General features: G+C 42.3%; 4 long non-coding RNA genes across 13 annotated transcripts; 2 read left to right on the forward strand and 2 right to left on the reverse strand.

Moving 5' to 3' along the window:
* Positions 1–459: 459 nt before the first annotated feature.
* Positions 460–5,316, forward strand: LOC118382014 (uncharacterized). Its single transcript, XR_008099660.1, has 2 exons — positions 460–565; positions 5,158–5,316. It is a non-coding gene; the product is annotated as an uncharacterized LOC118382014 (long non-coding RNA).
* Positions 5,317–10,250: 4,934 nt separating this feature from the next.
* LOC127918284 (uncharacterized) lies at positions 10,251–13,330 on the reverse strand. Its single transcript, XR_008099661.1, has 3 exons — positions 13,000–13,330; positions 12,467–12,548; positions 10,251–10,619 (listed from the first exon to the last, which is right to left on the reverse strand). It is a non-coding gene; the product is annotated as an uncharacterized LOC127918284 (long non-coding RNA).
* A 1,236-nt stretch (positions 13,331–14,566) lies between these two features.
* Positions 14,567–17,669, reverse strand: LOC127918286 (uncharacterized). 9 transcript variants are annotated; one of them, XR_008099663.1, is made up of 4 exons: positions 17,604–17,660; positions 17,373–17,517; positions 16,940–17,049; positions 14,567–16,763 (listed from the first exon to the last, which is right to left on the reverse strand). It is a non-coding gene; the product is annotated as an uncharacterized LOC127918286 (long non-coding RNA). The 9 variants fall into 9 exon arrangements; XR_008099664.1 differs by lacking the exon at positions 16,940–17,049 and having other exon boundaries at positions 14,567–16,531; positions 16,590–16,763; positions 17,315–17,517; XR_008099665.1 differs by lacking the exon at positions 16,940–17,049 and having other exon boundaries at positions 17,315–17,488; positions 17,575–17,669.
* A 2,043-nt stretch (positions 17,670–19,712) lies between these two features.
* Positions 19,713–21,358, forward strand: LOC127918283 (uncharacterized). Of its 2 annotated transcripts, none has more exons than XR_008099658.1 (4): positions 19,713–20,537; positions 20,616–20,678; positions 20,727–20,894; positions 20,925–21,358. It is a non-coding gene; the product is annotated as an uncharacterized LOC127918283 (long non-coding RNA). The 2 variants fall into 2 exon arrangements; XR_008099659.1 differs by having other exon boundaries at positions 19,713–20,516.
* The last annotated feature ends 667 nt before the right edge of the window (positions 21,359–22,025 follow it).

Consider the following 22,025-nt stretch of genomic DNA (forward strand, 5'->3'; position numbering starts at 1 on the left):
ATTAGCATAGCATATCATGGTTTTTACAATAAATTACAGGTGACAGAACAGTTTTTTTCTGTTAATTCCAAATCCTACAGTTGGGTGCTCACTTCATTCGGTGTTCCACAGTAGCCGATCCAATTATGCTAATTGAATGTTAAACAGGTGAATGAACAGGTGCCACCACTTAGAACATTAGAAGGCCCCTCCTGCTAGTAATCAGCGTTTCCTTTCCATTCTCATAAATAGATTCTGGAAATGAAGGTGTTCATTCCTTCCCTTATTTACAAACCATTTTGTGTTGCAGTACCTGTGGAGGTTTAAGGTAGGCCTGTGCTTCAATAGCTTATGTTTTAGACTGTCAGCAGGTGAATAACTTCAGTAAAATATTTGCCTAATAGTGTTACTCCACATCAAGTCTGGGAACTTTATCATATTGGCTGTTTATTTAACACCAATCTGTTTCATTAGAACCCAAATCAACAATGGCAGACAAACCAGATGTGAGTGAGATCGCTCAGTTTGACATGACTAAACTGAAGAAGACTGAGACTGAGGAAGAACACTCTACCTACCAAAGAGGGTAAATACAACGCCTTAGTAGCCACTGGTTTTATTATGAAACCTGATGGTAACTAGAACTACTAGACCTTGAATTAAGGCACTCTGATGGGTATGTGAACTTGAATTTCGGTGGTTAACTTTGTCAAGTTAGCATTTATGTCACATTTCTCTATTGCTGTCCGTTTAAGCCGTTCTTCTCACCTACAGTCATTGACCAGGAGAAGCAGGTGGAATCCTAAAATGGCTGCTGTCATTACTCACAAGCTACATCCCAGAGGGACTGTTTCTCAAACCTGAACTCTCCGTTCTGGAATGGATCCTCATGGCTGCCTAAGTCACTGACTCAATAAAAGCCATGTAGACTAATCAATGTGTTGCTGGCATTTGTTCAATTGATCTTGACTGAGCTTGTGTTCATATTAAGGCATTTCTACTAGGCTGTTAACACAGGCAGTCTGTTTTGGACCCCTCCCATGGAAATTAATGACTTAAATCATACAATGTGATTTTTCTGGAATTTCGTTATAGATTCTGTCTCACAGTTGAAGTGTACCTATGATAAATGACAGACCTCAACATGTTTTGTAAGTAGGAAAATCGGCAGTGTGTAAAATACTTCTCCCCACTGTAGTTTCAGGCTTTTATTCTGAAAAATGAGCTAGAATGATCACATGGTGTCAGTGGATAGCCAGATGTCCTTAGATTTGTTCATGCGCGCACCACTGCAGCCAGACTCTTTCTCTCTCCTATTGAAAAGGCTACCGTCCGGTTGAAATATTATCCATTTATTGTAAAAACAACCTGAGGATTGATTATAATAAACATTAGACATGTCTCTATGAACTTTACGGATACTATTTGTAATTTGTCTGCCCGTCGTGACCGCACGAGCCTGTGGATTACTAAACAAAACGTGCCAACCAAATGGAGGTTTTTGGATAGAAATAATTACCGAACAAAACGAACATGTATTGTGTAACTGGGAGTCTTGTGTGCAAACATACACAAATCAAAGGTAAGCGATTAATTTGATTGCTTTTCTGACTTTCATGACAATCTACTTTGCTGCTTGCTGTGTAATGTTTTGTCTGCTGAAAGCTGTCCTCATATAATCACATGGTTTGCTTTCACCATAAAGCTTTTTTGAAATCTGACATGCCAGGTTGATGAACAAGCTACGCTGTGTTTTGGTATATTGCACTTGTGATTTCATAAATGTAATTTGAATTTGGCGCTCTGCAATTCACCGGCTGTTGACAAATGATCCCGTTGAAGGAATGGGTGCGTCAAGAATTGATTTTGAACGATAAAAGTAACTGATGATTTTGAAGACTGAAAGACAGGTCCACATTGGGAAGTGATCAATAGATGAATAGGAAATGACATTGAAATAATGTAATATTTCAGTTGTCTGTGTTCCCCATCCTGTATCAAATCAAATGTATTTATATAGCCCTTTGTACATCAGCTGATATCTCAATGTGCTGTACAGAAACCCAGCCTAAAACCCCAAACAGCAAGCAATGCAGGTGTAGAAGCACGGTGGCTAGGAAAACTCTCTAGAAAGGCCAAAACCTAGGAAGAAACCTGGAGAAGAACAAGGCAATGTGGGGTGGCCAGTCCTCTTCTGGCTGTGCCGGGTGGCGATTATAACAGAACATGTTGAAATGTTCATATATGACCAGCATGGTCCAATAAGGCAGAACAGTTGAAACTGGAGCAGCAGCACAGCCAGGTGGACTGGGGACAGCAAGGAGTCATGTCAGGTAGTCCTGAGGCATGATCCTAGGGCTCAGGTCCTCAGAGAGAAAGAGAATTAGAGAGCACACAGGACACCGAATAGGACCGGGCCTGACAAAGGATACTGTACTGTCTTTAGTCATCCTATATAGTCTGTTCCCCCATCCTGTACTGTCTATAGTCTGTTCCCCCTCCTGTACTGTCTATAGTCTGTTCCCACTCCTGTACTGTCTATAGTCTGTTCCCCATCCTGTACTGTCTATAGTCTGTTCCCCATCCTGTACTGTCTATAGTCTGTTCCCCCATCCTGTACTGTCTATAGTCTGTTCCCCATCCTGTACTGTCTATAGTCTGTTCCCCATCCTGTACTGTCTATAGTCTGTTCCCCATCCTGTACTGTCTATAGTCTGTTCCCCATCCTGTACTGTCTATAGTCTGTTCCCCATCCTGTACTGTCTATAGTCTGTTCCCCCTCCTGTACTGTCTATAGTCTGTTCCCCCTCCTGTACTGTCTATAGTCTGTTCCCCATCCTGTACTGTCTATAGTCTGTTCCCCATCCTGTACTGTCTATAGTCTGTTCCCCCTCCTGTACTGTCTATAGTCATACATCTGCAAGTTCCCTTAACACCTGTCAGAACTGTCTATAGTTTCTGTTCCCCCTGGTCTGTTACTGTCTATGATACAGTAGCTTTATACCATCTTTGATCAGCTAGCTGGATAATACTGATCCAGTCTATACCATCTATAGTCTGTTCCCATCCTGTACTGTCTATAGTCTTTATCCATCCCATCAGCTAGCTGATAATACTGATACAGTAGCTTTATACCATCTTTGGTCAGTTAGCTGGATAATACTGATACAGTAGCTTTATACCATCTTTGATCAGCTAGCTGATAATACTGATACAGTAGCTTTATACCATCTTTGGTCAGCTAGCTGATAATACTGATACAGTAGCTTTATACCATCTTTGATCAGCTAGCTGGATAATACTGATACAGTAGCTTTATACCATCTTTGATCAGTTAGCTGGATAATACTGATACAGTAGCTTTATACCATCTTTGATCAGTAGCTGGATAATACTGAAACAGTAGCTTTATACCATCTTTGATCAGTTAGCTGGATAATACTGATAAAGTAGCTTTATACCATCTTTGATCAGCTAGCTGGATAATACTGATACAGTAGCTTTATACCATCTTTGATCAGCTAGCTGGATAATACTGATACAGTAGCTTTATACCATCTTTGATCAGCTAGCTGGATAATACTGAAACAGTAGCTTTATGCTTTCTATATACCATCTTTGATCAGCTAGCTGGATAATACTGATACAGTAGCTTTATACCATCTTTGATCAGCTAGCTGGATAATACTGATACAGTAGCTATATACCATCTTTGATCAGCTAGCTGGATAATACTGAAACAGTAGCTTTATACCATCTTTGATCAGCTAGCTGGATAATACTGATACAGTAGCTTTATACCATCTTTGATCAGCTAGCTGGATAATACTGATACAGTAGCTTTATACCATCTTTGATCAGCTAGCTGGATAATACTGATACAGTAGCTGCATACCATCTCTGGCCAGCTAGCTTTTGTTTGCTACTCTTATTGTTGGCTATTCCAACATTACATGTTGCCACATATTCTACATTGAAGCCAGTGACATAGAAGCCTTGTCAATACCAGCTCGAGAATGACGACTGGGCATGATGATGTTTTGACTGTATACAGATTGTTGGAAATACAGTCATGTTGATATTATATTTACAGTGACAACAAACACACAACAACACAGAGTGCTCTGACTGAATGAATGTTTCACGTCGCGGTTTTAAACCCAACAGTCGCTAAATCAAACTGTTACATCCGTTGTAACAAATGTACACTTAACAGGGGATACTTTTGGTCACGTTTACGTCTTGACGTTCTGCTCTCACGCGGAGTCTCCAGTTCGGTTCTTTCCGTATTCAGCCGCGTTATGAATCCGAGCCAACTCCCAGGCCTGCCTTCTGATTGGCTCTGGTAATTTTTAAAGACACGTAATGTTTTTTTATTTTTTTATCTATCTTTTACATTTTGATGCAAACAAAACCGAATCGTCGATCAAATGAGCTTGAGAAAAAATGTGCATGGTTTTTACAATAAATTACAGGTGACAGAACAGTTTTTTTTATGTTAATTCAAAATCCTACAGTTGGGCGCTCACTTCATTCGGTGTTCCACAGTAGCCGATCCAATTATGCTAATTGGATGTTAAACAGGTGAATGAACAGGTGCCACCACTTAGAACATTAGAAGGCCCCTCCTGCTAGTAATCAGCGTTCCTTTCCATTCTCATAAATAGATTCTGGAAATGAAGGTGTTCATTCCTTCCTTATTTACAAACCATTTTGTGTGGTGCAGTACCTGTGGAGGTTTAAGGTAGGCCTGTGTGTCAATAGCTTATGTTTTAGACTGTCAGTAGGTGAATAACTTCAGTAAAATATTTGCCTAATAGTATTACTCCACATCAAGTCTGGGAACTTTATCATACTGGCTGTTTATTTAACACCAATCTGTTTCATTAGAACCCAAATCAACAATGGCAGACAAACCAGATGTGAGTGAGATCGCTCAGTTTGACATGACTAAACTGAAGAAGACTGAGACTGAGGAGAAGAACACTCTACCTACCAAAGAGGGTAAATACAATGCCTTAGTAGCCACTGGTTTTATTATGAAACCTGTTGGTAACTAGAACTACTAGACCTTGAATTAAGGCACTCTGATGGGTATGTGAATAACTTTGTCACGTTAGCATTGATGTCACATTTCTCTATTGCTGTCCGTTTTTAAGCCGTTCTTCTCACCTACAGTCATTGACCAGGAGAAGCAGGTGGAATCCTAAAATGGCTGCTGTCATTACTCACAAGCTACATCCCAGAGGGACTGTTTCTCAAACCTGAACTCTCTGTTCTGGAATGGATCCTCATGGCTGCCTAAGTCACTGACTCAATAAAAGCCATGTAGACTAATCAATGTGTTGCTGGCATTTGTTCAATTCATCTTGACTGACCTTATGTTCATATTATGGCTGTTTACACAGGCAGTCTGTTTTGGACCCCCCCCAATGCAAATTGATTACTTAAATCATACAAAATGATTTTCTGTATGTTTGTTATAGATTCCGTTTCACGGTTGTGTACCTATGATTAAACATTTCAGACCTCTACATGTTTTGTAAGTAGGAAGATCGGCAGTGTGTAAAATACTACTTCTCCCCACAGTTTCAGGCTTTTATTCTGAAAAATGAGCTAGAATGATCACATGGTGTCAGTGGATAGCCAGATGTCCTTAGATTTGTTCATGCGCGCACCACTGCAGCAAGGCCTCTCTCTCTCCTGTTGAAAAAGCTACCATCCGGTTGAAATATTATTTATTGTAAAAACATGAGGATTGATTATAATAAACATTTGACATGTTTCTACGAACTTAAATTCCAAATAGTATCCGTCATCTGCTTGTCGTAACCGCACGAGCCTGTGGATTACTAAACAAAATGCGCCAACCAAATGCAGTGTTTAAATTTTTTTTTTTATATAAATCTTTATTTAATGTGTTTTAACGTTGTCTTGTGACTACAAAAATCAAAGGTAAGTGAGTCATTTTATTGCTTTTCTGACTTTTGTGACCAATCTACTTTTGCTGCTTAATGTTTTGTCTGCTGAGAGCTGTCCTCACAATCACATGGTTTGCTTTCACCGTAAAGCTTTTTTGAAATCTGACATGCCAGGTGGATGAACAACAAGCGACGCTGTGTTTTGGTATATTGCACTTGTGATTTCTTAAATGTAATTTGAATTTGGTGCTCTGCAATTCACCGGCTGACAAATGATCCCGTTGAAGGAATGGGTGCGTCAAGAATTAACACATCTTCATTTTGAAGAGCCAATCAAAAGTTGTTTTTGTGTGTTATTGCTGATGTTACAATGATTAATGGAAAATCCAAAGACCGAAATAGTGAACATTTAATTACCAAAAAGCTTTACGGTGAAAGCAAACCATGTGATTCAGCCCTCTGCCTTACTGCTGTGTGATAGTGTTGTCAGCCAGCCTTCTGCCAGATGATAGTGTTGTCAGCCAGCCCTCTGCCAGATGATAGTGTTGTCAGCCAGCCCTCTGCCAGATGATAGTGTTGTCAGCCAGCCCTCTGCCAGATGATAGTGTTGTCAGCCAGCCCTCTGCCAGATAATAAAGTGTTGTCAGCCAGCCCTCTGCCAGATGATAGTGTTGTCAGCCAGCCCTCTGCCAGATGATAGTGTTGTCAGCCAGCCCTCTGCCAGATGATAGTGTTGTCAGCCAGCCCTCTGCCAGATGATAGTGTTGTCAGCCAGCCCTCTGCCAGATGATAGTGTTGCCAGCCTTCTGCCAGATGATAGTGTTGTCAGCCAGCCCTCTGCCAGATGATAGTGTTGTCAGCCAGCCCTCTGCCAGATGATAGTGTTGTCAGCCAGCCCTCTGCCAGATGATAGTGTTGTCAGCCAGCCAGCCCTCTGCCAGATGATAGTGTTGTCAGCCAGCCAGCCCTCTGCCAGATGATAGTGTTGTCAGCCAGCCAGCCCTCTGCCAGATGATAGTGTTGTCAGCCAGCCAGCCCTCTGCCAGATGATAAAGTGTTGTCAGCCAGCCAGCCCTCTGCCAGATGATAGTGTTGCCAGCCTTCTGCCAGATGATAGTGTTGCCAGCCTTCTGCCAGATGATAGTGTTGTCAGCCAGCCCTCTGCCAGATGATAGTGTTGTCAGCCAGCCCTCTGCCAGATGATAGTGTTGTCAGCCAGCCCTCTGCCAGATGATAGTGTTGTCAGCCAGCCCTCTGCCAGATGATAGTGTTGTCAGCCAGCCCTCTGCCAGATGATAGTGTTGTCAGCCAGCCCTCTGCCAGATGATGTGTCAGCCAGCCCTCTGCCAGATGAATAAGATGATAGTGTTGTCAGCCAGCCCTCTGCCAGATGATAGTGTTGTCAGCCAGCCCTCTGCCAGATGATAGTGTTGTCAGCCAGCCCTCTGCCAGATGATAGTGTTGTCAGCCAGCCCTCTGCCAGATGATAGTGTTGTCAGCCAGCCCTCTGCCAGATGATAGTGTTGTCAGCCAGCCCTCTGCCAGATGATAGTGTTGTCAGCCAACCAGATGATAGTGTTGTCAGCCAGCCCTCTGCCAGATGATGTGTTGTCAGCCAGCCCTCTGCCAGATGAAGTGTTGTCAGCCAGCCCTCTGCCAGTGTTGTCAGCCAGCCCTCTGCCTTACTGCTGTTGTCAGCCAGCCTTCTGCCAGATGATAGTGTTGTCAGCCAGCCCTCTGCCAGATGATAGTGTTTGCCAGCCCTCTGCCAGATGATAGTGTTTCAGCCAGCCCTATTCCAATAAAAGGTTGTGCCAGCCCTCTGCCAGATGATATTATCAAAAGCCCTCTGCCAGATGATAGTGTTATAGCCAGCCCTCTGCCAGATGATAGTGTTGTCAGCCAGCCCTCTGCCAGATGATAGTGTTGTCATAGCCTTCTGCCAGATGATAGTGTTGTCAGCCAGCCTTCTGCCAGATGATAGTGTTGTCAGCCAGCCTTCTGCCAGATGATATGTTGCCAGCCTTCTGCCAGATGCAGCCAGCCTTCTGCCAGATGATAGTGTTGTCAGCCAGCCCTCTGCCAGCCCAGTGTTGTTGGCCCTCTGCCAGATGATAGTGTTTTCAGCCAGCCCTCTGCCAGATGATAGTGTTGTCAGCCAGCCCTCTGCCAGATGATAGTGTTGTCAGCCAGCCCTCTGCCAGATGATAGTGTTGTCAAGCCTTCTGCCAGATGATAGTGTTTTTGCCAGATGATAGTGTTGCCAGCCTTCTGCCAGATGATAACTCAGATGATAAGTGTTGCCAGCCCTCTGCCAGATAAAGTGTTGTCAGCCAGCCCTCTGCCAGATGATAGTGTTTCAGCCAGCCCTCTGCCAGATGATAGTGTTGTCAGCCAGCCCTCTGCCAGATGATAGTGTTGTCAGCCAGCCCTCTGCCAGATGATAGTGTTGTCAGCCAGCCCTCTGCCAGATGATAGTGTTGTCAGCCAGCCCTCTGCCAGATGATAGTACTAGCCAGCCCTGCCAGATGATAGTGTTGTCAGCCAGCCCTCTGCCATGATAGTGTTGTCAGCCAGCCCTCTGCCAGATGATAAAGTGTTTCAGCCAGCCCTCTGCCAGATGATAGTGTTGTAGCCCTCTGCCAGATAATAGTGTTGTCAGCCCTCTGCCTTATTAATAAACCAGCTTTCTGCCAGATGATATACCCAGCCAGCCCTCTGCCAGATAACAGCCAGCCCTCTGCCACTAGTGTTGTAGCCAGCCCTCTGCCAGATGATAGTGTTGTCAGCCAGCCCTCTGCCAGATGAATAAGCCCTCTGCCAGATGATAGTGTTACCCAGCCCTCTCAGATGATAGTGTTGTCAGCCAGCCCTCTTCCAGATGATAGTGTTGTCAGCCAGCCTTCTGCCAGATGATAGTGTTTAGCCATGCCAGATAAAGTTTTCCAGCCTCTGCCAGATGTCAGATTAACAGATAATAAACCTTCTGCCAGATGATAGTTTGTCAGCTACCCTCTGCCAGTGTTGTCAGATTAATGATTAATAAACCCTCTGCCTAGTGTTTCAGCCAGCCCTCTGCCAGATGTCAGATTAACTGCCAGATGATAATAAGCCTTCTGCCAGATGATAGTTTCCTACTATGCCAGCCAGCCTTCTGCCAGATGATAGTGTTGCCAGCCTTCTCAGCCCTCTGCCAGATGATAGTGTTGTCAGCCAGCCCTCTGCCAGATGATAGTGTTGTCAGCCAGCCCTCTGCCAGATGATAGTGTTGTCAGCCAGCCCTCTGCCAGATGATAGTGTTGTCAGCCAGCCCTCTGCCAGATGATAGTGTTGTCAAGCCCTCTGCCAGATATAGTGTTGTCCCAGCCCTCTGCCAGATTAGTGTTGTCAGCCAGCCCTCTGAGATGAAAGTGTTGTCAGCCTACTCTGCCAGATGATAGTGTTGTCAGCCAGACTCTGCCTGATGAAGTGTTGTCAAACCCTCTTCCTACTAGTGTTGTCAGCCAGCACTCTGCCAGATGATAAGCCAGCCCTCTGCCAGATAATAAAAACCCTCTGCCCTACTGCTGTGCAGATGATAAAGCTTTGTCAGCCAGCCCTCTGCCAGATAATAATCAAACCTCTGCCCTACTGCTGTGTGCAGATTAAAGCTTTGTCAGCCAGCCCTCTGCCAGATAATAAGTGTTGTCAGCCAGCCCTCTGCCTTACTGCTGTGTGCATATACCAAAACACAGCGTAGCTTGTTGTTCATCCACCTGGCATGTCATGTTTCAAAAACCTTTGCGGTGAACGCAAACCATACTATACCCAGAGCCCTAAGCCATTGTGTTCCTATGACTAAACCAGTTGACTGCCTTCACCTCTGTCACCATAGTCAGCTTACACACACACACACTAGGTTTTGCCAAGTGTCACAATGGCTTCATACCTTATTCCAATAAAAGGTGTGGTGGTACATTATAAAAAGCAGGATGTATATTATATATATCCATATTTCCTAAATCCTTTGAGGAAGTTTGTCTATATTTACAATGGCTGACTTCAAACACACGAGATGCAACTTGTTGGCCTACATCCAATCTCCTGTATTTCCTCCTTAAAAGGATAGTGCCACATTTTGGCAATTAATAAACCCTTTTCCTACTTACCCAGAATAACTCATGGATAACATAAATAAACCCTTTTCCTACTTACCCAGAGTCAGATTAACATGAATAAACCCTTTTCCTACTTACCCAGAGTCAGATTAACATGAATAAACCCTTTTCCTACTATACCCAGAGTCAGATTAACATGAATAAACCCTTTTCCTACTATACCCAGTCAGATTAACATGAATAAACCCTTTTCCTACTATACCCAGAGTCAGATTAACATGAATAAACCCTTTTCCTACTATACCCAGACTCAGATTAACATGAATAAACCCTTTTCCTACTATACCCAGAGTCAGATTAACATGAATAAACCCTTGTCCTACTTACCCAGAGTCAGATTAACATGAATAAACCCTTTTCCTACTATACCCAGAGTCAGATTAACATGAATAAACCCTTTTCCTACTATACCCAGAGTCAGATTAACATTAATAAACCCTTTTCCTACTATACCCAGAGTCAGATTAACATTAATAAACCCTTTTCCTACTATACCCAGAGTCAGATTAACATGAATAAACCCTTGTCCTACTTACCCAGAGTCAGATTAACATGAATAAACCTTTTCCTACTATACCCAGAGTCAGATTAACATGAATAAACCTTTTCCTACTATACCCAGTCAGATTAACATGAATAAACCTTTTCCTACTTTACCCAGAGTCAGATTAACATGAATAAACCCTTTTCCTACTATACCCAGACTCAGATTAACATGAATAAACCCTTTTCCTACTATACCCAGTCAGATTAACATGAATAAACCCTTTTCCTATTTACCCAGAGTCAGATTAACATGAATAAACCCTTTTCCTACTATACCCAGAGTCAGATTAACATGAATAAACCCTTTTCCTACTATACCCAGAGTCAGATTAACATGAATAAACCCTTTTCCTACTATACCCAGAGTCAGATTAACATGAATAAACCCTTTTCCTACTATACCCAGTGTCAATTAACATGAATAAACCCTTTTCCTACTTACCCAGAGTCAGATTAACATGAATAAACCCTTTTCCTACTATACCCAGAGTCAGATTAACATGAATAAACCCTTTTCCTACTTACCCAGAGTCAGATTAACATGAATAAACCCTTTCCTACTATACCCAGTCAGATTAACATGAATAAACCCTTTTCCTACTATACCCAGAGTCAGATTAACATGAATAAACCCTTTTCCTACTATACCCAGTCAGATTAACATGAATAAACCCTTTTCCTACTATACCCAGAGTCAGATTAACATGAATAAACCCTTTTCCTACTATACCCAGTCAGATTAACATTAATAAACCCTTTTCCTACTATACCCAGAGTCAGATTAACATGAATAAACCCTTTTCCTACTTACCCAGAGTCAGATTAACATGAATAAACCCTTTTCCTACTATACCCAGTCAGATTAACATGAATAAACCCTTTTCCTACTTACCCAGAGTCAGATTAACATGAATAAACCCTTGTCCTACTTACCCAGAGTCAGATTAACATGAATAAACCCTTTTCCTACTATACCCAGTCAGATTAACATGAATAAACCCTTTTCCTACTTACCCAGAGTCAGATTAACATGAATAAACCCTTTTCCTACTATACCCAGAGTCAGATTAACATGAATAAACCCTTTTCCTACTTACCCAGAGTCAGATTAACATGAATAAACCCTTTTCCTACTTACCCAGAGTCAGATTAACATGAATAAACCCTTTTCCTACTATACCCAGTCAGATTAACATGAATAAACCTTTTCCTACTTACCCAGAGTCAGATTAACATGAATAAACCCTTTTCCTACTTACCCAGAGTCAGATTAACATGAATAAAACCCAGTCAGATTAACTCATGCATAACATGAATAAACCCTGTTTCCTACTATACCCAGAGTCAGATTAACATGAATAAACCCTTTTCCTACTATACCCAGTGTCAGATTAACATGAATAAACCCTTTTCCTACTATACCCAGAGTCAGATTAACATGAATAAACCCTTTTCCTACTATACCCAGAGTCAGATTAACATGAATAAACCCTTTTCCTACTATACCCAGAGTCAGATTAACATGAATAAACCCTTTTCCTACTATACCCAGAGTCAGATTAACATGAATAAACCCTTTTCCTACTATACCCAGTCAGATTAACATGAATAAACCCTTTTCCTACTATACCCAGAGTCAGATTAACATGAATAAACCCTTTTCCTACTATACCCAGAGTCAGATTAACATGAATAAACCCTTTTCCTACTATACCCAGAGTCAGATTAACATTAATAAACCCTTTTCCTACTATACCCAGTCAGATTAACATGAATAAACCCTTTTCCTACTTACCCAGAGTCAGATTAACATGAATAAACCCTTTTCCTACTATACCCAGAGTCAGATTAACATGAATAAACCCTTTTCCTACTTACCCAGAGTCAGATTAACATGAATAAACCCTTTTCCTACTTACCCAGAGTCAGATTAACATGAATAAACCTTTTCCTACTTACCCAGAGTCAGATTAACATGAATAAACCCTTTTCCTACTATACCCAGAGTCAGATTAACATGAATAAACCCTTTTCCTACTATACCCAGTCAGATTAACATGAATAAACCCTTTTCCTACTATACCCAGAGTCAGATTAACATGAATAAACCCTTTTCCTACTATACCCAGAGTCAGATTAACATGAATAAACCCTTTCCTACTATACCCAGAGTCAGATTAACATGAATAAACCCTTTTCCTACTTACCCAGAGTCAGATTAACATGAATAAACCCTTTTCCTACTATACCCAGAGTCAGATTAACATAAATATAACCCTTTTCCTACTATACCCAGTCAGATTAACATGAATAAACCCTTTTCCTACTTACCCAGAGTCAGATTAACATGAATAAACCCTTTCCTACTATACCCAGTCAGATTAACATGAATAAACCCTTTTCCTACTATACCCAGAGTCAGATTAACATGAATAAACCCTTTTCCTACTATACCCAGAGTCAGATTAACATGAATAAACCCTTTTCCTACTATACCCAGAGTCAGATTAACATGAATAAACCCTTTTCCTACTATACCCAGAGTCAGATTAACATGAATAAACCCTTTTCCTACTATACCCAGAGTCAGATTAACATGAATAAACCCTTTTCCTACTATACCCAGAGTCAGATTAACATGAATAAACCCTTTTCCTACTATACCCAGTCAGATTAACATGAATAAACCCTTTTCCTATTTACCCAGAGTCAGATTAACTCATGCATAACATGAATAAACCCTTTTCCTACTATACCCAGTCAGATTAACATGAATAAACCCTTTTCCTACTATACCTAGAGTCAGATTAACATGAATAAACCCTTTTCCTACTATACCCAGAGTCAGATTAACATGAATAAACCCTTTTCCTACTATACCCAGAGTCAGATTAACACGAATAAACCCTTTCCCTACTATACCCAGAGTCAGATTAACATTAATAAACCCTTGTCCTACTTACCCAGAGTCAGATTAACATTAATAAACCATTTTCCTACTATACCCAGTGTCAGATTAACATGAATAAACCCTTGTCCTACTTGCCCAGAGTCAGATTAACATGAATAAACCCTTTTCCTACTTACCCAGAGTCAGATTAACATTAATAAACCCTTTAACTACTATACCCAGTCAGATTAACATTAATAAACCCTTTTCCTACTATACCCAGTGTCAGATTAACATGAATAAACCCTTTTCCTACTATACCCAGAGTCAGATTAACATGAATAAACCCTTTTCCTATTTACCCAGAGTCAGATTAACTCATGCATAACATGAATAAACCCTTTTCCTATTTACCCAGAGTCAGATTAACTCATGCATAACATGAATAAACCCTTTTCCTACTATACCTAGAGCCAGATTAACTCATGGATAATATTTGTAGACTTTCAGTTTTGAAGAAAGTTGCTAAAGTTTTTTTGTGGATCCATTTGTAATGACTGGAAGTCTATAGGACAGGTCTCTCCAACCCTGTTCCTGGAGAGCTAAAGTCCTGCAGGTTTTCACTCCAACCCTGATCTAAACACACCTGATTCTAAGAATTAGCTGGTTGATAAGATCAACCAGGTTAGTTACAACTGGGGTTGGATTGAAAACCCGCAGGACTGTACGCGCTACAGGAACGGGTTTGGAGAGCCCTGCTGTAATCAAATCCAACTGTATTAGTCACATGCGCCGGATACAACCTTACAGTGAAATGCTGAATGCAACAGGTGTAGACCGTACAAGTCATAATGCCGTTTTAAGAAATAAAAGAGCAGCAGTAAAATAGTCAATGTGGAGGTTATATACAGGGTATTACGGTACAGAGTCAATGTGGAGGCTATATACAGGGTATTGGTACAGAGTCAATGTGGAGGCTATATACAGGGGTATTGGTACAGAGTCAATGTGGAGGTTATATACAGGGTATCAGAGTCAATGTGGAGGCTATATACAGGGTATTACGGTACAGAGTCAATGTGGAGGCTATATACAGGGTATTACGGTACAGAGTCAATGTGGAGGCTATATACAGGGGGTATTGGTACAGAGTCAATGTGGAGGCTATATACAGGGGTATTGGTACAGAGTCAATGTGGAGGCTATATACAGGGGGTATTGGTACAGAGTCAATGTGGAGGCTATATACAGGGGGTATTGGTACAGAGTCAATGTGGAGGCTATATACAGGGGGTATTGGTACAGAGTCAATGTGGAGGCTATATACAGGGGTATTGGTACAGAGTCAATGTGGAGGCTATATACAGGGGGTATTGGTAGAGTCAATGTGGAGGCTATATACAGGGGGTATTGGTACAGAGTCAATGTGGAGGCTATATACAGGGGGTATTGGTAGAGTCAATGTGGAGGCTATATACAGGGGGTATTGGTACAGAGTCAATGTGGAGGCTATATACAGGGGGTATTGGTACAGAGTCAATGTGGAGGCTATATACAGGGGGTACCGGTAGAGTCAATGTGGAGGCTATATACAGGGGGTATTGGTAGAGTCAATGTGGAGGCTATATACAGGGGGTATTGGTAGAGTCAATGTGGAGGCTATATAAATGGGGTATTGGTACAGAGTCAATGTGGAGGCTATATACAGGGGGTATTGGTACAGAGTCAATGTGGAGGCTATATACAGGGGGTATTGGTACAGAGTCAATGTGGAGGCTATATACAGGGGGTACTGGTACAGAGTCAATGTGGAGGCTATATACAGGGGTACTGGTACAGAGTCAATGTGGAGGCTATATACAGGGGGTACTGGTACAGAGTCAATGTGGAGGCTATATACAGGGCTACTGGTACTAAGTGAATGTGGAGGCTATATACAGGGCTACTGGTACTAAGTGAATGTGGAGGCTATATACAGGGGGTACCGGTACAGAGTCAATGTGGAGGCTATATACAGGGCTACTGGTACTAAGTGAATGTGGAGGCTATATACAGGGGTTACTGGTACAGAGTCAATGTGGAGGCTATATACAGGGGGCACCGGTACAGAGTCAATGTGGAGGCTATATACAGGGGTACTGTTAGAGTCAATGTGGAGGCTATATACAGGGGGTACCGGTACTAAGTCAATGTGGAGGCTATATACAGGGTATTACGGTACAGAGTCAATGTGGAGGCTATATACAGGGTATTACGGTACAGAGTCAATGTGGAGGCTATATACAGGGTATTACGGTACAGAGTCAATGTGGAGGCTATATACAGGGTATTACGGTACAGAGTCAATGTGGAGGCTATATACAGGGTATTACGGTACAGAGTCAATGTGGAGGCTATATACAGGGTATTACGGTACAGAGTCAATGTGGAGGCTATATACAGGGTATTACGGTACAGAGTCATGTGGAGGCTATATACAGGGTATTACGGTACTAAGTCATTGTGGAGGCTATATACAGGGTATTACGGTACAGAGTCAATGTGGAGGCTATATACAGGGTATTACGGTACTAAGTCATTGTGGAGGACCGTCATTTTGTATCAGAGTTTAAGGAGGTGGATGTTGTCTCACAAGTTAAAAGGGATGTCTGATCCACAGTAACAATAGCCTGTTGCCCGATCTGTTTTGTGCTGTGTTGCCAATTCCAACTGTGGTTACTTGACACCGTAAAGGAGACGGCACAAGCAGATACTGGAACCAGGCTACAGAACGTAACACTACCTGGTGTGGTTAGAGTTCAACCCAGTTCTCTGCTCTCATCAAAGAGGGACTTCATATGTGACTTGATACGCCGTGACAAAATGTATTTTTAAATGTTCCCAGTTTGCGACCTGCGGGAGTGTTTATTGTCAGTCTGTAACCTGTGGGAGTGTTATTGTCAGTCTGTAACCTGCGGGAGTGTTATTGTCAGTCTGTAACCTGCGGGAGTGTTATTGTCAGTCTGTAACCTGCGGGAGTGTTATTGTCAGTCTGTAACCTGTGGGAGTGTTATTGTCAGTCTGTAACCTGTGGGAGTGTTATTGTCAGTCTGTAACCTGCGGGAGTGTTATTGTCAGTCTGTAACCTGTGGGAGTGTTATTGTCAGTCTGTAACCTGCGGGAGTGTTATTGTCAGTCTGTAACCTGTGGGAGTGTTATTGTCAGTCTGTAACCTGCGGGAGTGTTATTGTCAGTCTGTAACCTGCGGGAGTGTTATTGTCAGTCTGTAACCTGTGGGAGTGTTATTGTCAGTCTGTAACCTGTGGGAGTGTTATTGTCAGTCTGTAACCTGTGGGAGTCTGTAATTGTCAGTCTGTAACCTGTGGGAGTGTTATTGTCAGTCTGTAACCTGTGGGAGTGTTATTGTCAGTCTGTAACCTGTGGGAGTGTTATTGTCAGTCTGTAACCTGTGGGAGTGTTATTGTCAGTCTGTAACCTGTGGGAGTGTTGTCAGTCTGTAACCTGTGGGAGTGTTATTGTCAGTCTGTAACCTGTGGGAGTGTTGTCAGTCTGTAACCTGGGGAGTGTTATTGTCAGTCTGTAACCTGTGGGAGTGTTATTGTCAGTCTGTAACCTGTGGGAGTGTTATTGTCAGTCTGTAACCTGTGGGAGTGTTATTGTCAGTCTGTAACCTGTGGGAGGGAGTCTGTTATTGTCAGTCTGTAACCTGGGGAGTGTTATAGTCAGTCTGTAACCTGGGGGAGTGTTATTGTCAGTCTGTAACCTGTGGGAGTGTTATTGTCAGTCTGTAACCTGTGGGAGTGTTATAGTCAGTCTGTAACCTGGGGGAGTGTTATTGTCAGTCTGTAACCTGTGGGAGTGTTATTGTCAGTCTGTAACCTGCGGGAGTGTTATTGTCAGTCTGTAACCTGGGGGAGTGTTATTGTCAGTCTGTAACCTGCGGGAGTGTTATTGTCAGTCTGTAACCTGTGGGAGTGTTATAGTCAGTCTGTAACCTGCGGGAGTGTTATTGTCAGTCTGTAACCTGCGGGAGTGTTATTGTCAGTCTGTAACCTGGGGAGTGTTATTGTCAGTCTGTAACCTGTGGGAGTGTTATTGTCAGTCTGTAACCTGTGGGAGTGTTATTGTCAGTCTGTAACCTGGGGGAGTGTTATTGTCAGTCTGTAACCTGGGGAGTGTTATTGTCAGTCTGTAACCTGGGGAGTGTTATTGTCAGTCTGTAACCTGTGGGAGTGTTATTGTCAGTCTGTAACCTGTGGGAGTGTTATTGTCAGTCTGTAACCTGTGGGAGTGTTATTGTCAGTCTGTAACCTGTGGGAGTGTTATTGTCAGTCTGTAACCTGGGGAGTGTTATTGTCAGTCTGTAACCTGGGGAGTGTTATTGTCAGTCTGTAACCTGGGGAGTGTTATTGTCAGTCTGTAACCTGGGGAGTGTTATTGTCAGTCTGTAACCTGTCAGTCTGTAACCTGGGGAGTGTTATTGTCAGTCTGTAACCTGTGGGAGTGTTATTGTCAGTCTGTAACCTGTGGGAGTGTTATTGTCAGTCTGTAACCTGTGGGAGTGTTATTGTCAGTCTGTAACCTGCGGGAGTGTTAGAGGCCTGTCAGTGTAACCATAGGAGGTTAATCTGTCTGTAACCTGTGGGGCTGACATGCCAGTCTGTACAGTCATTTCGAGAAGTGTTATTGTTTTACCCAGAGGACATAGAGCTCTGAAGCCACTCTGTAACCTGTGGCACCTCTTCTTACCACAGACACTCCATGAAGTGAATCACCAACACACACCACAAAGTTACCCTCCTACTCTTCTAACATCCATACTTTCAACCAATCAGAAACACGGGCCTTTCAACCAATCAGACAGTCTGTAACCGGGTTATTGTTCAACCAACCAGACACACCGGGCCTTTAACCAACCAGACACACGGGCCTAGTTCAACCAACCAGTCTGTAACCGGGAGTGTTAACCAGTCAGTAACCTGGGCCTTTCAACCAACCAGAACACGGGCCTTTCAACCAACCAGACACACGGGCCTTTCAACCAACCAGACACACGGGCCTTTCAACCAACCAGACACACGGGCCTTTCAACCAGTCAGACACACGGGCCTTTCAACCAACCAGTTATACACACTGTGGGCCTTTCAACCAGTCAGACACACGGGCCTTTCAACCAACCAGACACACGGGCCTGTTCACCAACCAGACTGGTTCACTGTGGCCTTTCATGCCAACCAGTCACACGGGCCTTTCAACCAATCAGACACACGGGCCTTTCAACCAACCAGTAATTTTGGGCCTTTCAACCAACCAGACACGGGCCTTTCAACCAACCAGACACACGGGCCTTTCAACCTTCAGACACACGGGCCTTTCAACCAACCAGACACACGGGCCTTTCAACCAACCAGACACACGGGCCTTTCAACCAATCAGACACACGGGCCTTTCAACCAACCAGACACACGGGCCTTTCAACCAACCAGACACACGGGCCTTTCAACCAACCAGACACACGGGCCTTTCAACCAATCAGACACACGGGCCTTTCAACCAATCAGACACACTGTGTGAAACTCACACTTGCACAAGCCTTTTTCTTTCCCACCACTGAAACGTTTTCCCTCAGCGATCGAAACCCAACCATGGTTATAGAAGCCCCACCCTGAGGTCTGTCTACCACAGTTGGCTCCCTGCCTCAACCTGCTGGTTGCTTTGAATAGAGGAAAATTACTAGGTCTGCTGACATGGCCTTGCCACACACACACACACTGAACACACACACACACACTGAGGACACACACACTCACACTGAGGACACACACACTGAACACACACACACACACTGAGGAAACACACAATGAACACACACACACACTGAACAAACACACACTGAGGACACACACACACACTGAACACACACACACACTGAGGACACACAACACACACACACACTCACACTGAGGACACACACACACACACACACTGAACACAAACACACACTGAGGACACACACACACTGAACACACACACACTGAACACACACACACACTGAGGACACACACACACACACACAGACACACACACACACACACTGTGGGCACACAAACACACACTGAACACACACACACACATTGAGGACACACACACACACACACACATTGAGGACACACAGCCAACTTGCCAGGTGGTAAACAACTAAAATGATGTTGTGTTGGCGTGCCACCAGTTTTGCTAAACTTGGCTGATGGATTAGCATCCTCGCTAACCCTGGCTGTTCACCTTCCAGCTAAATAAGGGTAGTGACATTATAGCTGGACGTGGTGATGACTTTCAGAGGCAGGTGAAAAGCCTGGCTGAAATGCAGTTCAGTCTACCAGTATGTTGTCACGTCCTGACCTTAGATATCTCTGTTTTCTTTATATTTTTTGGTTAGGTCAGGGTGTGACTAGGGTGGGTACGCTCGTTTTTCCAGTGCCTAGGGTTTTTGTATCGTCTAGGGTTTTTTGTATGTCTAGAGTGTTTTGTAGGTCTATGGTGGCCTGATATGGTTCCCAATCAGAGACAGCTGTTTATCGTTGTCTCTGATTTGGGGATCATATTTAGGCAGCCATTTCACCTTTGGTGTTTGTGGGTTCTTGTTCTATGTTTAGTTCCCTGTCTGCACTATTCATGTAGCTTCACGGTTCCTTTTGTTATTTTGTTATTTTGTTAGTTTGTTCAGTGTTTCATTCTTTAAATAAAGAATAATGAACGCCCACCACGCTGCACCCTGGTCTCCTTCGTACAACGAACGTGACATATGTGTACAGGAGGAGGGCTTGAATGCCAATCCTATATCGTACACTTGTAATACTAAATATGAGGTCCTATTGTATGATACCTTTTGTAACAGATACATTGATCTTTTACCACACAGTGTTCAAACACTGGTGTAGGATACTAGTATCTGTCTTCACTTGCATTGATCTCAATGGGAGACGAGATGAAAATAGTAGAGAGGTTAGAGAGCACGGTAGAGAGGTTAGAGAGCACGGTAGAGAGGTTAGAGAGAGGTTAGAGAGCACGGTAGAGAGGTTAGAGAGCACGGGAGAGAGGTTAGAGAGTTAGCACGGTAGAGAGGTTAGAGAGCACGGTAGAGAGGTTAGAGAGCACGGTAGAGAGGTTAGAGAGCACGGTAGAGAGGTTAGAGAGCACGGTAGAGAGGTTAGAGCACGGAGAGAGGTTAGAGAGGTTAGAGAGCACGGTAGAGAGGTTAGAGAGCACGGTAGAGAGGTTAGAGAGCACGGTAGAGAGGTTAGAGAGCACGGTAGAGAGGTTAGAGAGCACGGTAGAGAGGTTAGAGAGCACGGTAGAGAGGTTAGAGAGCACGGTAGAGAGGTTAGAGAGCACGGTAGAGAGGTTAGAGAGCACGGTAGAGAGGTTTGAAAGGTTAGAGAGCACGGTAGAGAGGTTAGAGAGCACGGTAGAGAGGTTAGAGAGCACGGTAGAGAGGTTAGAGAGCACGGTAGAGAGGTTAGAGAGCACGGTAGAGAGGTTAGAGAGGTAGCGACAGTGTTCTTTGGCTATTTAAACTGTCGATGCAACCGTCAGTTCAGTGTGTGTAGACACACACCACACATACACCATCTGGGCTCAGTATTTTATGGATTCCATTTATTCCGCATTGTTTATTTGTTAAATGTGTGAAAATGTTAAATATTCACTGTACGCGGTACGCTGTACAGACCTGGGTTCACGTTCTAGTTGAAATATTTTTGCCTGTTGCATTGGAACCAATAGAAAGGTCCTCAAAAGTGCAAACCCTTCTCTGCAACTCCAGGCAGGCTAAAACAAACGCTCAAAGTATTTTAAAGATGTCAAATACTATTTGAACCCAGGTCAGATTGTTTGGACTGTTTGTCCCAAACTGTCTTTTTATTTATATTTATATGTATTTATATATTTATATTTATATATTTATATTTATGTATATATTTATTTATATATTTATTTATATATTTATTTATATATTTATTTATATTTATTTATATATTTATATATTTATTTATTTATTTATATATATTTATATTTATTTATATATAATAATAAATAATAATAAATAATATATGCCATTTAGTCCTGACGCTTTTATCCAAAGCGACTTACAGTCATGTGTGCATACATTCTACGTATGGGTGGTCCGGGAAACGAACCCTTTAGGCCCTGGCGTTACAAGCGCCATGCTCTACCAACTGAGCCACAGAAGGATATATTTATTTATTTATATATATATTTATATTTATTTATTTATATTTATATTATTTATATATTTATTTATATATTTATATTTATTTATATATTTATGTATATATTTATATTTATTTATTTATATATTTATTTATATATTTATATTTATATATATATATATATATTTATCTTTATTTATTTATATATTTATGTATATATTTATTTATATATTTATATTTATATGTATTTATATATTTATTTATATATTTATATTTATATTTATTTATATATTTATTTATATAT

Source organism: Oncorhynchus keta, unplaced genomic scaffold, assembly GCF_023373465.1.
Source record: "Oncorhynchus keta strain PuntledgeMale-10-30-2019 unplaced genomic scaffold, Oket_V2 Un_contig_13916_pilon_pilon, whole genome shotgun sequence".
In the NCBI taxonomy this organism is placed as follows: domain Eukaryota; kingdom Metazoa; phylum Chordata; class Actinopteri; order Salmoniformes; family Salmonidae; genus Oncorhynchus; species Oncorhynchus keta.